The sequence below is a fragment of the Condylura cristata genome, unplaced genomic scaffold, assembly GCF_000260355.1.
Source record: "Condylura cristata isolate star-nosed mole 26May11 unplaced genomic scaffold, ConCri1.0 scaffold00013, whole genome shotgun sequence".
Lineage (NCBI taxonomy): Eukaryota > Metazoa > Chordata > Mammalia > Eulipotyphla > Talpidae > Condylura > Condylura cristata.
Genome location: NW_004567114.1, coordinates 40,428,362 through 40,443,904, shown reverse-complemented (window position 1 = coordinate 40,443,904; position 15,543 = coordinate 40,428,362). Strand labels below are relative to the sequence as shown.

Here is a 15,543-nt window from a genome sequence, read left to right as displayed (position 1 = left end):
CGCCATGTGGTCACCTCCGGGGCAGGCGGGAATCGAACTCATGCGGAAGCGTCTTTAGATTCTCAGTGCTGTGCTTTAACCCGCTGCGCCACCAGGGAGGGCCAGAAGTAAATATTTTAAGGGCAAGAATGGTGTCTGACTTTAATCAGAATTACAGAAATTTCAGTCCAACACGTGTATTTCACTAAATACTTATAGAATAGATGCATGGATGCAGAAGAAATCAATAGGGTATATGAAAATATAGTAGAAAGGGAGGAACGTCTTTCCATCCTTCTTGTCCCCTTCTATTATCTTCTCTCTTTCTCTAGCTCTCTCTCCTTTGTTATATTTTCCTCTTACTTTCCTCTTCCATTTGATTAACATGATCAGAAGTCATGGTCTCAGCCTCCAACACTATTAAAAAGAAAGGAGTTCTCAGCCCTCCTAGGTGGTGCAGCAGGTTAAAGTGCAGCACTATGAGGCTAGCCACAGCCGCTTCAGCACTAGTTCAATCCCCAGCCAGGAAGGCGACCTGCATGGCGTGGCAGACCTCTCTGTCTTGTCCACTGCTCCCCTCAGTAGTGTACTTCATCAATCTGCCTGTTCTGCTCCCCATTCTGTCTCTGGTGAATCCTCTCACTGCCCCTGTGTCCCTGTCCTGTACCCCAGTTTTGTACGCATAAATAAATATTTAAAAAAAAGTTCTCTGAGTATATAGGGTCACTGTTTTGTGTTTAAATATAGTAAAAGGAGACCTGGTAATGAAATCTAAGATTGCTGTAAAAAATATAAATCTCCCTCTACTACTCCTGGAGAGAATAGACTAAAAAGATTTAGGACTGTCTTGAGTATCTACATTACATTAGGAGAGTGTATTCTATCTCTGCCATTTACCCATGAAACCTATAACCCATATTAAACTGAACTGAAACATGAGAGATAATGGCCAAAGGGAACATAAGCAATAATTTAATTGTCTGAGGAGTTTCATGGACACCCAATGAAATATTATGGGAAGGATAGGAACTTCCCATGAAACATATAAAACATGTATATGACTAGAAATAACATATTTGAAATTGAAAAAAGGCAGAATAGATTGTGATCCCTAATTGATTAGCTGACTATTCTTCCTTAGCTTGAGCATGGAAATGCCCATGCACACACCAACACACACATAGAGCATAAATGCCAAAAAATGTGTCATTTAATTAATTCTGAGTAATTTTCATTTGCCTTTGAGATTGAGTCACAGAAAAACAGAAAAATTATATTATTGTTCATAATGATAGTTTAGCTGCACAAGTTAAAGATAGAACAGAATAGGCTATAGTGATCTTTGTAAGGATATAGTCACGTTAAGCAAAATAAAGAAGTTCCCACAATCTTTTTGTCACAAAAATTAACATATCCTTACTTCTTCTCTCCATTAATAACTATTGATCTCACATATTCTGTTAAAAAAAAAACAATTATCTAATAATTCTCCCTATAACAAAATAGTTTAATAAGACTCCTTTCATATTTAGAAGTTATTATTATACAACATGCAGCATTCTACTTAGAAACAGCTAGGTTATTGTAATTAAAGCATTAAAAAATGCCTTTTTGGGCCCTCCCTGGTGGTGCAGCGGGTTAAAGCACTGCACTAAGAAGCTTAAGCCACTTCCGTATGAGTTCATTCCCGCCTGCCCCAGAGGAGATCCACATCAGAGGCAGACCTCTCCTGACCCGCCCGCTGCTCCCCTCAGCAGTGTACTTCGTAGATCTGCCTGTTCTGCTCCCCGCTCTGTCTCTGGTGAATCCTCTCACCTTCTGCATCTCTGGCCTGTACCCCAGTTCTATATGAATAAATAAATAAGTCTTTAAAAAATGTGCCCTTTTCAAAATACTGAACTTCAACTAGGAGAGTAAGTTAGTAAAAAAAAAAAAAAAAACAAAAAAAAAACCCCACAGATTTCTTTTTTATATAAAGGTAGTCATTTTTCATGCTCAGTTATCTACTCGGATTGATTCCCTGTCATTGAGACACACACTGGCCAGTAACAGGCTGCATGTCACAGAGCTTACCTTTGTAACACACTGAGGGGCCTGCCGTAGACAGCCATGCAGCCACTGGCTAGAGGAAGGAGGTAAAGGGCTCCTACGGGTCACATAAAGCTTCCTGTACTTAATAAGTATTCTACTGACAAGTGTTCAAGTGTCAAAATTAGGTTATTTTCTGACAGCAGTTTTGGGAAACAGTCTTGCAGTGCAATTCATTTAGTGTTTTATTTATTTTTATGTTAATATCCATGCTTTTTTGTAAGCAAACACAACCTAAAAAATGAAGGTTACTGTTAAAATTTGATGAAGTTAGGCAACCTGACAAGGATGTACAGATTCTACAGAAACAGAGTTCAGGAAGAGTGCTAGAATAAAGGAGGCAGAATTTTTAAAGTGACACTATCCGGAAAACATGACTCACATAAAAAAGTAATTTCAGGTACTGCCACATCTCAGGTTGTATTTATTATCTGTGGACATTAACTTCTCCATTTGAATTAAGGTAGCATAATAATTTGTTTCTTTGAAGCATAGTTGCTTTTATTTTTATTTAAGTCTGATTATTATTTGATTGTTTTTTAAGTCTAGCTTTTTTATCCAGAACCATGAGCCAAAATGTAAACAGAAGAGATATTTTATCAACATTGGATAATGGCAACTATTATATAACCAGCTTCCATACTATGATTTTACCACTACCAACACATCAGAAGCACATAGATCTCCCTTGCTCTGGAAATTGTTTATTTAATAGAAATTATGCAACTGTCACAAATAATCAAAAAAGGGGGAGCCCTAAATTTACATCATAAAAACAGAGAAACAAATTATGGCATGATAGAAAACACCTTGCCTACCTCCTCTCTTCTCAAGACTAACTTTATATACTGCTCTGGGAACAACTTTGTTATGATTAGATAACACTAGAACCAGAAAAGAAAAGGCCTGCATATATGTATATATATATATGGCATATATATCTATGTGACATTTCTGAGCGATTATAAAGATTCAAAATAAAGGATCAGGGCCCTCCCTGGTGGCACAAGAGGTTAAAGTGCAGCACTATAAAGCTAGTTGCAACTGCTTCAGCAAGAGTTCGATTCCTGGCCAGGTTGGTGACCTACATTGGTACAGCAGACCTCTCCTGCCTTACCCTCTGCAGCAGTGTACTTCGTCAGTCTGCCTGGTCTCCCTATTCAGTCTCGGGTGAGTTCTCTCGCTGACCCTGCAACTCTGCCTGTACCCCAGTTCTGTATGCATAAATAAATAAATGTTTTTGAAAAAATAAAGGATTCAGTCACAGTTACTCTTTAAATGACTTACGGTTAGACTTCATTACTAGATGTGATACAAAACTTGGTTCTCCACATAGGAGACAAAATATACCTGTCTAAAAAAGACTTATTAAACATTCTCAACCACAATGACATCCTCAATTAAAATTAGTTTGCAAAATAACTTCAAAAGTAGAAACTGGCAAAACCTGAGAACAAAGAAGTTCAAGCAAACTAGAAAGGATTGTGATAAGAATAAATGTATGACTGTAAGGAAGAGATAGGTAAAAGAAAAACCAAATCTCAAGTAATTCCATTCAATTCAATTAGCAAATATCTAGTTGAGTAGATAATTTTATAAAATGTTGTAGCAAAATATGATGCAAAAGTATATAAATTTTTATTTTGTTTCTCCATAAATTTATAATTAGGTAAGTCGGATATGTCAGCAGTGCTCATGAGCTAGCAGTACCAGAATCTTTGGGAATGCATGTTAATCACCCAGAAAATGCTACCTTTCATCTAAACAGGATCAGAATATTTTCTTTTTTTAGTAAACATTAATGCAGATTCTGAGATTCTCTGAGACATTTTCTAGTCCAGAAGCACTGCATCAAATCATTGTATAAAAATTATCACAAGATAAATGTGTCATGTTTTTTCATCTTTAGTTTGCTTGAAAAATATGATGCAAAGTAAAATCCCTCGTATTTTTTTGACCAATAACCTTTGTCACCATACTTCAGATTTTAATATAAGCTGTTGAGATTGTCATCTTTGAAAAATGGAAGTTGTTTCTTTGATTTATGTCAATGTTTATCTTATTTTAGTAAAGAGTAAGGGAAGATAAGTGCCATAAATGTTTTTCAATATTATATAGTGGGGGATAGGGGAGGGATTAGGCTGTCTTAGGAGTAATTAAATCAAAAAGATGTAGACTCCATATATGACATAATAACCTTGGGGAAGATGGATCAAGGATCAATAGGTACATTTATCTGAACAAAAAGCAGACCAGGACTATAACAAAAATAAACAACAGAGAATGATTGTTTGTTGCAGCATAACTTTGGAAATAAGCAGAAAAAATAAAAAAGGAATTGTAAGAACTAAAGGTAGTGGGGATAAAAGCCAGGGATTAGCAGAGAAAATATTGTGATTAGAGGTTGCACAGTCAGATACTTTGGACATTTGATAGGACTTGATTTCTCAACTTATCGTTAACTATGGAAATAAAAAAAATCAGTGGTGCTTAAACCGTGCATCAGTTGTGATTAGGATGATTCAGTACATAGGCTTATTGTAGGATGGACACCCTCTCAACCATGAGGAAATCCTAGCTTCATGCCAAGGAGAGCAGCCATGGAGCTGAGTGACAGGCAATGTGGACTCTCTTCTCTTTGACCATTTATCAACATAAAATAGTAACTGTATTAAAACTTGCAGACCTAATGAATCAGAATATTTTGGATCAGTCAACACAAGTTGTGTTAACAACATTTACAATATAATCTGAGAATTTCTTTTCATTTTTTTTTTTTAAGATTTATTTATTGGGCCTCCCTGGTGGCACAGCAGATTAAAGTGCAGCACTGCAAGCCAGGCACAGTCACTTCAGTGTGAGTTCAATCCCTGGTCCCAGAGGTGAGGTTCTGGCATGTGCCCCAGTTCTGTATACATAAACAAATAAATCATTTAAAAATTTTAAAAAGATTTATTTATTTATGCATACAGAGCTGATGTTTTGGTCAGAGGTGTGGAGGTCGGGGGTGGAGGTGGGGATGCATGGTGAAAGGATTCACCAGAGACAGAAAAGGGAACAGAACAGGCAGATTGACAAGTACATTGCTGAGGGGACCAGCAGGCGGGTTAGAAGAGGTCTGCTGTGCCATGTGGGTCACCTCCCTGGACGGGATCAAACTCGTGCTGCAGTGGCTGCTATAGCTTCATAATGCTGTGCTTTAACCCGCTGTGTGACCAGACAAGGCCCCTGAGAATTTATTTTCTAATACAAGAATACATTAAAGATTATTGCAATAGGCCCTCCGTGGTGGTGCAGCGGCTTAAAGCACTGCACTAAGAAGCTAAAGCCACTTCCGCATGAGTTCAATCCCCGCCTGCCCCGGAGGTGACCACATGGCGTGGCAGACCTCGCCTGACCCGCCCGCTGCTCCCCTCAGCAGTGTACTTCGTGGGTCTGCCTGCTCTGCTCCCCACTCTGGCTCTGGTGAGTCCTCTCACCCTCCGCATCCCTGTCCTGTACTCCAGTTCTGTATGAATAAATAAATAAATAAAATACATATTTTTTTAAAGAAGGGAGCAGCGGGCGGGTCAGGAGAGGTCTGCCGCGCCATGTGGAGCTCTCGGGGCAGGCGGGAATCGAATTAATGCTTAAGTGGCTTACCCTTCTTTGTGCTGTGCTTTAACCCACTGCGCCACCAGGAGGGGCCCTACATAAATAAAATCTTTAAAAAAAAAAAAAAGATTATTGCAATAGCGCTTTACTTAGCATGACATGGAGAAATGATGGGTGGAGAGAAAGCATCTAAGTGGGAGGAGGGTCTCTGAGAAATAGGAAATGAGCTGAGCTTTTCAGGATGATTAGAACTTAATTTGGCACATAGATACAGAAAGAGAGATTATATGTTAGCTGTAGAGAAAGTTATAACAAAGGTTCATGGGTGAGATAATAAAGTAATCTTAATGATATTTAAAGGAAAACAGTGAAAAAGTAATATTATTAAGTGGGTCAAATTAGCAGAGTTTGGATGGTACATTAAAGAGTAAAGGTCATGTAATATGGAAAATGACAGAGAAACACAGGTTTCTAAAAACACATAAGACTAGATCAGATAGTTATAAAGAGGCTAGTTCAGATGAAATGAACTGGAGGAAAGATGTTCTAGGTCACTTTTCTTACTGGGTATACGGATCAATTTAAGACACAGTCATAGTAGCAAAAACTAGAATATATTTGGGGTTTCAGGCAACATAAATTGAATTTATTTAACTATGTATTAAATGTGATATGATATCAGAGAATAATCTAAAATGGCAGCAATATAAATTTCAAAAAGACAGTCTCCCTGCTGCTCAAGGATAACATCTCAGTGGTATCACCTGCATGACCTGAATTTGGTCCCTGGCCAGGGAGGTGACCCACATGGCACAGCAGACCTCTTCTGTCTTGCCCACTGCTCCCCTCAGCAGTGTATTTCAGTATTTCAGCCTGTTATACTACCCACTCTCGTTTCTGACAAATCTTCTCACTCCCCACACTTCAGGTCTATACACCAGTTCTTCTACAAAAAAATAAATATAAAAAATCTGTGGAAATAATAAAAAAAAACTTGAAGATCTGAAATTTCTATTACATTCTCTTTTAATTAATGACACCAAAATAATCATACACATAAAAAATTTTATTCTGCAAATCATCCCATATGTTATATCCCACTAGATACTTCCACATACATATACATAATACTAGTGATATTTACAATGTATGCACTTTACACATCTCAATTTGATCCTGACAACTTTATGATACTGGTATTAATCCCTTGATTTTATAGATGAGTAAGAACTGAGATTCAGAAGATTAAATAACTTGCCCAGGGACACAGAGCCAGGAAGACACTGATCCTTGTGTTATATTACCCCAAGATAATTACAAATTATTATTTTCCAGTACATTTTCCTCCCATTGATCTAGTTTCAGAGCACCTTACTTACACTACACCATAGTGTGCATATGAATGTTTCTGTTCTTATTTTATCCCCTTCTGAAGGCACTATCCATCATGCCTGTCACACCAATCATTCTACAACACAAGTCAAAACATTACTCTACCTTTAGGCAAATAAAATAGTATGCATGTAGTTGCACCATTTATATAAACTTTTAATCACAGAAAGAGAGAGACATTCAGACAAACTGGTTTTAGCTTATCTTGACTTTAGAAATTGAGATATTAAGTATTATTGATCCCTGGAGTAGAATAATCTATTATTCCTTCCTCTCTTCAGAGAGATCATTAATTTTGCTTCACTGAAGATATTTTATCAGTCAATGTCCTGTCAGGAATCAGATGCCACCTTTAAAAAGCATGATGGAAGAGAGCTAAATGAAGGGACTGTTTACCTATGAGAGGTCACAGTTTGAGAAAACAGTCATGTTGGTGAATGGCCTTGAGGCAGTGAGAGCTGGAGGTCACTGCACTTGAGGAGAGGAGATTTGTCAGACCTAATGCAGGAAAGTAGCCCCTACTTAGGCCAGGGAACAGCCAGTGACACACTGTGGGCTCCTCAGAGAGGAAGCTGGGGGAGTAAGTCCCTCCCTTTCCTGTCTGTCCAACCTCATATCCAAACTATTTCTGCCCCTTGATTCCACTGACATGAGGGAATCAGAAGCTGCGAGACAAGGGTGCCAGTTGAATGGGCCACACATTTCAGCTAATCAAGGAAAAAGCAACATAGACAGGGGCTGACTGCAAATATGGACATGAAAGGGGAAGAGTCAGCATGTTCATCTGCCTTCATTAGTCGTGTTTTTGTCATGAAAGCCTATCGAATGTAAAAGCAACCAGATTATCTAAAACTCAGCTACAGGAAGGCTTGCTGGACTTACTTTTCAAGCTCACATTGCTACCAGTGTGTAGTCTCAAGGATTTTGGCAGGTAGAGACATGAATAAATTCTCATTGCCAACAAAACTAATATAAAGCAAGAACAGATTAGTGTACTCTATCTTTCTGAAATATCACTTTCTTTATTTCAATAGTTCTTAGGATTGCTTGCCATCATTATTTACTTACAATATGTAATGTAAATTGCTGTAAGTGTATAAATATTAAACACATATATATTGTACATACACACATGTATGCATGCATGTAAATATTCTGATGTTATTATATACAGACTGTGTGATATATTTTACAGAAAATTACTGATTTAAAGTTTTTGTAACCTGCGATAGTGTGTATCATATCATTTAGCATAGAAGGGTGCAAATGAGTAACAAAAGTTCACAAATTAACGAAAAATGGAAGTTAGGGCTCAAAGCACAGGAAAGCATAGGGATCTAATGCTAACTTGTACTCTTAATTACCAAGTCTTGCCGCCTACAATTGATGACTCACAAAGCACAATACACTATTATGCATTAGTTTCTGGAAAACAAATAAACAAAAGTACTACCTGTCTTCTCATAACATTAACAAATTCAGTCTGGAAACTCTTTTGTGATCATAAAGGATTGAAGGTTGGGGTGATCATAACCAGCAATCTCCCTGTATATCACAGTTGGGTCTGAGTATTCCACAGTGTCAGTGGGAGATGAACTAACTCACTATATAGAAGACATTATGGATTTAGACACAAATTCCCAAGGAAATATAAAGAAAGAGATTTCCATCATACAATTTGCTACCTATATGGAAATTCTACATTTCCACCAACTCAGAGAAACTTAAACAATGAACTGAGGACTATAGAACAAGGAAGTGAACAGGGAAGAAAACAACATGTTAGAGAATCTATTGGTCTGTCTATCAGTCTATTCTTTCTATTATCAGATGTGATAAGCAAGAAAGTAAAAATCAGAGAAAAGTTTGGCACAAACCATTTTCCTGAGTGATTTCACATTATAAATATCAGACTAAAAATAAAACACAACCCCACTGCCTTAAAATATAAGTTGTGAATTCTCTTTTAGACCTATTACCCATTTTAGCCTGTAAGGGTTATGGAAATGTGTTTGGAAGGTGTTATATTTCTCCCTCAAAGGAGGTGAGAATTATGACAACATTTGGGGACTCTCATATTTTAAATAAATTGATTAAAGCAGAGTTACAAAATTCTGAGCAACATTTTATTTTAATCTTAATTTCTTAGTGAAAAATAACATATATGGGATGGCTTATAATTTAAAACGGAAAGCCAGGGAAATGCACTGGAACACATGTCTTTCAACAGTATTTATAAGACAACTTGTAATCCAACACAACAACAAAGGAAGCAATATAAACATTTGCTAAATTTTAAGCTGAAAGAGCACAACTCTGACTGATGAAGTACACTGCTGAGGGGAGCAGCGGACGGGTCAGGCGGGGATAGAACTCTTGAGGAAGTGGCTTTAGCTTCTTAGTGCTGTGCTTTAACCCGCTGCACCACCAGGGAGGGCCCTAGAGGTTATTTCTTTTTAACAATTAAAATATTTAGAGCAGGGCCCTAGAGGATATTTCTTTTTGACAATTAAATATTTAGAGCAAGCCCTCCCTGGTGGAGCAGCGGGTTAAAGCACAGCACTAAGAAGCTAAAGCCACTTCCGCAGGAGTTCAATCCCGTCTGCCCTGGAGGAGATCCACATGGGTGGCAGACCTCTCCTGAACTGCCCAATACTCCCCTCAGCAGTGTACTTCGTCGCTCGGCCTGGTGAATCCTCTCACCCTCCGCATCTCTGCCTGTACCCCAGTTCTGTATGAATAAACAAATAAATCTTTAAAAAAAAAATATTTAGAGCAAAATGAGAATGCAATTTAAACAGTTTTATTGGATATTTCTCAGATTCGTTATCTATCTAAATTCATATAACGTTAAAAAGTAAAGAACGGAAAGTTTCTTTATTTCTTCAGTTTCTCTGAAAAAAATTATGTTTTCAGAACTTTTTAATGCAGCCCTTTGCCTATTTTTACAAGTTCAAGAGATTTGGACTTACCCAGTATTAATGAACTTCAGATTGAGCTGGCAATGTGTTATAACTAAAAATATATATTTTAAAATATTTAGAATACATGTGTATATATAATACATATCCCAAATAACATACCCTAAATCACATATATAGTATAGTATATATCCAAAAGGGTTGAAATCAAGATCTCAAAGAGACATTGTACTCCCACATTCACCAAAGTACTATTTACTAATAATATGAAAGAAACACAATGTCCAGCAACAGATGAATGAGGAAAGAAACTGTGGCGTGTGCCTACAAAGGAATATCACTCAGTCTTTAGCAAATAGGAAAATCCTGCTACTTGCAATATCATGAAAACCTGGGAAATGTTATGCTGTGAAGAACAGACCAAACACAGGAGGAACGCATGATTCCACCTAGCTGAATCTCAGTCAAATTTACAGCTGCAGAGACTCCAACAGCAGTTGGCAGGGACGGGAGGAGGTGAGGGAAATGGACAGCACTGGTTTATATTTTTAAAACAATATTTGAAGATATAATTCTGCATATAAAATTACTAATCAGAAAGTTTTTTATGATAAAAGTTTTATAAATAGCAGATGTGTCCATGAAGAATTTTATTAAAGAGCAGTGAAGAATGTTAACATTAAATATGAACACAAATAACTCTTTAACCATATACAAATGCTAAAAAAAAATTAGAAAGCAACATTGTTTTTACCATTAAAGGAAAACATTCTTATGGAAATAAAAGTCTTCTTACAATATAATTCTCCAAATATTCAGATTAGAAAGGAAACATAATTTTCTGTATTTAACCCTGAGCAGTTTGGTATGAGCATGAAAGAGAAAATCAACAGAAAATTTGTGTTATCACTCCAAATAATAAAAATGGTGCAAACATAAAAGAAAATATATTGTAGAACTAGTACTTTAATCTATTTGTATCCAATTTAATTTATGAATACATTAATTTAAAAAAGGTTGTCTTTCACAAAAATAATCTTCTTGATACAAATATCATATAAACTCTACTCTTTATCCCATCACTCATGTAAATAAATATATTTCCTTTTTTTTTTTTTTGCCTCCCACAAATCATTTAATATTATTCTTGGTTATTGTTAATACTTATTTGCAAAACTGCTTCATGCTGTTGTTTGGTTTTTTGTTTTTTTTTTTTTTTTTTGTTAACAAGTTAGCCTGTTTTGGCTAAGGGAGAGAAGCTTGTTAAATTATACCATAATAGTATTAATAAAGCCCAGTTACCTTATTTTGCATATGGTTATCAAGTTAACTCTATCAGTGATACCTTTCCCAATGGTGATTACTTTTTTCTGTTAGTGAACTGTCATTTCTAAATATTAAACATTTCATAAGGTGTCCTTTTTAAAATATATATATTTTTTCCTTTATTTTGAAATTAATATTTGGATACTCCCATCAGGAATCATTACTGTAGTGTGTCCACCATGATAGTACATGGTGCTTCCTTCCCTCTTTATTCTTACTAATCACAACAGACTACAGACATTTGTTTGTAAGTAGGAATCAAGGTAAATAAAGATATTTCATCAGAATGAGCCAAGCAACTTAATTGAGACATAATGGAATAAAAGGAAATAAAATCTAGTTGTTTTCAGAGCTGGCCAATAAAAGTTGTCAAGATGATTTGGATCACATCTATGCACATAAAATAATAACATTGAGCTCCATGTATCATGAGTCAAGTCAAAATTGTTCCATTAACTGTATGATCCTATACAAGGTCAACTTATTTATTAAACCTCAGTTTTCACATCTGGAGACTGTAATTTGCTTGTGGCTCTCAAACCAGTTAATCAGTGATTAGTTTACATTCAGGAATTGATAAAGTGCCCACGGTCCAGTTCGTTTTGGCAATAGTTTGTCAGTACTGCACCAGCAAAATTCAGATATGTTAAAATCCAGACAATGGTAACAAAATAATTGAAACTGCCAATCTCAGTTAATACAAAAAGCTGTAACACTCTCAGAGGGAAAAAAAAAAAAGCCAGTTTATTTTTCTATGTAACTGAGAGAGATCAGTTTAGACATCACCAAGTTCCATTCAGAGAAAAAGGTGTAAGAGTCTTTTAAAAAAATTCGGGACTGATAATAAAATTTGTACAATATTAGTGCTAAGTGTCTTTCTAAAACATTGCTAGCCTTATACTTAAAACTCTAAATTAAATAATTTAAGTAGTTAAGATTTCCTAAGATGTAATAATGATAAAAAGCTAGTTAATTTTTATAATTATTTTGAATTTACTTATATTCTAATATATAGTCATAGTAAATAACTTGAACATAGAAAGAAATAAGCTTTACTCCAAAATGCAATAAATATCTAAAGCCTGTATTTTGACTTTTACATCCTGATCACTATAATCCAATGACATAAAAATTTTATTTGTTCCATCAATATTTTCTTTTAGTAACATAATATTGATGGTACTAATATTTTGAATTTACCTGTATTTTTATCAATGATAGGTCAAACACACAAATAAAGTTTTCCTTCACAGTCTTCCCAATCTCTACTCTCAATTTGATGTTTACATAAAAACACATTCAATAAGTCATGAATTGAGAAAATGAGTTCATAAATTGACTCAATCTATGTTGATAAACAATATATATTAATATTAATTCTATTTTGACTTGATAAGTGAATGAGAAAAACAATGCATCCCTGTAATAATTTATATTTGAAATTATTTCTCAACTCCCAGTGACAGAAAAGTAATATTTGTGAATATCTGTGCATTTAACCTTATCCTCTCTAGGAAAATACTGTTGTTCGGATTTTGGAGGAATCACAGTTCTCTACTGAGATGATAATGACAAAGTAAAAGTAAGTCTATAATGGGATTCTGACTCACCACACTCAAAAGGTGATATCTAGACCTATTCCTCAAGTGACATATGAAAACAAAGCAAAAACCCTTCTGAATTTTCAAAGGAGACTCTATAATATAGATCTACCAGAGTGAAAAGGGGAAAAAATTGTCTAGACTTGAGATAGAGCAGATTTGTCTTCAAACCTTAGGTCCCATAAACTTATTTTTATGGAGAAAAACAAGTTATGTATACATACATTGAAAAAATCCTTTTAGTAAGACATTTGCATCTTAAGTGGATCAAATTCACTTTGTATAGTATCATTCCATAAATACTTGTTTCTAAGCATGGTTTTAAGTTGAAATTTGTTTATTACTTGCAAACTACAGGAAAAGTCACTGAACCTCCCTAAATATTAGTTTCCTCACCTATAATAGGGAGATAATGACACTTCATAGGATTGTTAAAAAGATTAATGAGATAATCACTTCAAGCTACATAAGATAAATAGTGGTTATATTTAATTTTAATACAGTACTTTTAATATCTTTCATTATTTCAAGATTAAGAATAAATGAATATTTGTGAATTGTTTATATTTTGCTGACAATTCTGGAAGTAAGGTTCACATCTTAGTGATATTGCTGGTCATATTTTGAATGTAAAAGGGATTCAAGGCTATGATATGAGTGACTGTAATTCAAGCAAAATCAAATGGATGGAATTGTACTCTGAAAGCTAGTCTGATAAGGTGGAAGAAACCCCTGAATGAGGTCAAGACCAGATCTGTCTTTAAATTGAATTAACAACATCTATTAAAGAAAGACTTAAAAATCTTTGAGCCTTGGGTTTCCTGTGCACAACATTAGGAAAATGGGCTATGTAATCACTAACGTAGATCTCATCTAGCTTTAAAATTGGATGCTTTTTAGAATGTGGTGGAGTCATTATTCTTCATTGGGGACTCACTATAAACCAAGCAGAATACCTTTTATGTAATTTGACTCATTTAAATCATTTATTCAAAAATATTACTACTTACTATATGCTAGCTCTTTACTCATTAACATCCTGGAATTCAGCAGTAAAAAAGTAGGCAGTTCTCCAGCCCTCAAAACTCTAACACTATAGTTGCAGAGCCAAAGTCAGAGAGAAAAAGAGATAATAAGCATACATGTGACATTTGATGATCAATACTGTGGAAGTAAAAGAAGGCATAAGATACAAAAAAACACTATGGAAATAAAAGAAAGTTTAAGATAATAAAAGGATTTTGGGGATTGAGATCAGACATGAAATATTTTCCTGAAATGAATGTTTCTGTACAAATCCTTGATATAGATGAGTAAGTCATAGGGCTATATGAGGAAGAGCATTTGTTGCTACAGAAATAGCAATGAAAAGGGTCTAGAGGAGGAATGTTCATGGAATGGGGCTCAGTGTGTAGACTGATGCCAAATGAGGTCAACAGACAAGATTGTGTAACACTTTTGATAACTGTAATTATTCAAAATAAGATGGAAAACCATCTGCCTCACTAGATGATTTTTAATGGTTGAATAATCCATATAACCCAACATATAGTGCACACACGCGTTACTTTGCTCTGTTAAAAATGCACTAAAGAGGGTCCTCCCTGGTGGCCCAGTGGATTAAAGCACAGCACTGAGAAGCTAAAGCCACTTCTGCAAGAATTGATCCCCACTTGCCCTGAAGGTGACCCACATGGCCTGACCCACCCACTGCTCCCCTCAGCAGTATACTTCGACGATCTGCCTGTTCAGCTCCCCATGCTGTCTCTGGTGAATCCTCTCACCGCCCTTGCACCTCTGGCCTGTACTCCATTTCTGCATGCACAAATAAATAAATCTTTAAAAAAAATGTACTAAAGAAAGAAAAACTGAGGCAAGACCAATTAGGATGTTATTTAAGCAGACAGAAGATGAGAGTGGATTGAATGCTGAGTGGGAGAAAGATTGGAGCAAGACAGCTACATCATTTGCACAGCTCAGTGAAAAACAAAAACAAGGGGTGCTTATTCAAAAACTTTTAATAATTTTAATAAAGAACCTAACATAAACATGGGACTTAGTTCTGAGTGTAGAACCCTATATGACTACATTGAGATCACATCCTCATGAAATTAACCTTGGAAAAAATCCAAGGATAACACCAAGCTTTTCATCTACACAATGATGAAGCACTTGTTTATCCTAATTAAAAAATATGTATGCATGCATGTGTGTATGTATACATGTATGTATGTATGCATGCATGTGTGTATGTACACACACACACACATGGCCCTCCCTGGTGGTAAATGGGTTAGAACACAACACTGCAAACTAGCTGAAGCTGCTTCAGTGCATGTTCAATCCCTGGTAGCCTCAGAGTGACCCACATGGCTGTCTCCCCTGCTGCTCCCCTCAGCAGTGTACTTTGTCAATCTGCATATTCTGCTCCCCACTCTGTCTCTGGTAAATCCTCTCACCACCCCTGCTCCTCTGCACTGTACCCAGTTCTGTATGCATAAATGAATAACATCTTTAAATAAACACACACACACATAAACCACACACAATAGGGCTGGCTATAAGAACAGGAAATACACCTATCAACATTCATATGATTCCTTTTAGACTTTACATAGTGATGCCAAGTAAGTAGCTAGATT

At 35.9% G+C, this 15,543-nt stretch overlaps 1 protein-coding gene across 1 annotated transcript in view; it reads right to left on the bottom strand.

The window, feature by feature from the left end:
• MDGA2 (MAM domain containing glycosylphosphatidylinositol anchor 2) overlaps window positions 1–15,543 on the bottom strand; it is a 663,419-nt gene that overhangs the window by 354,903 nt on the left and 292,973 nt on the right. The gene's annotated exons all lie outside the window — the stretch shown is intronic.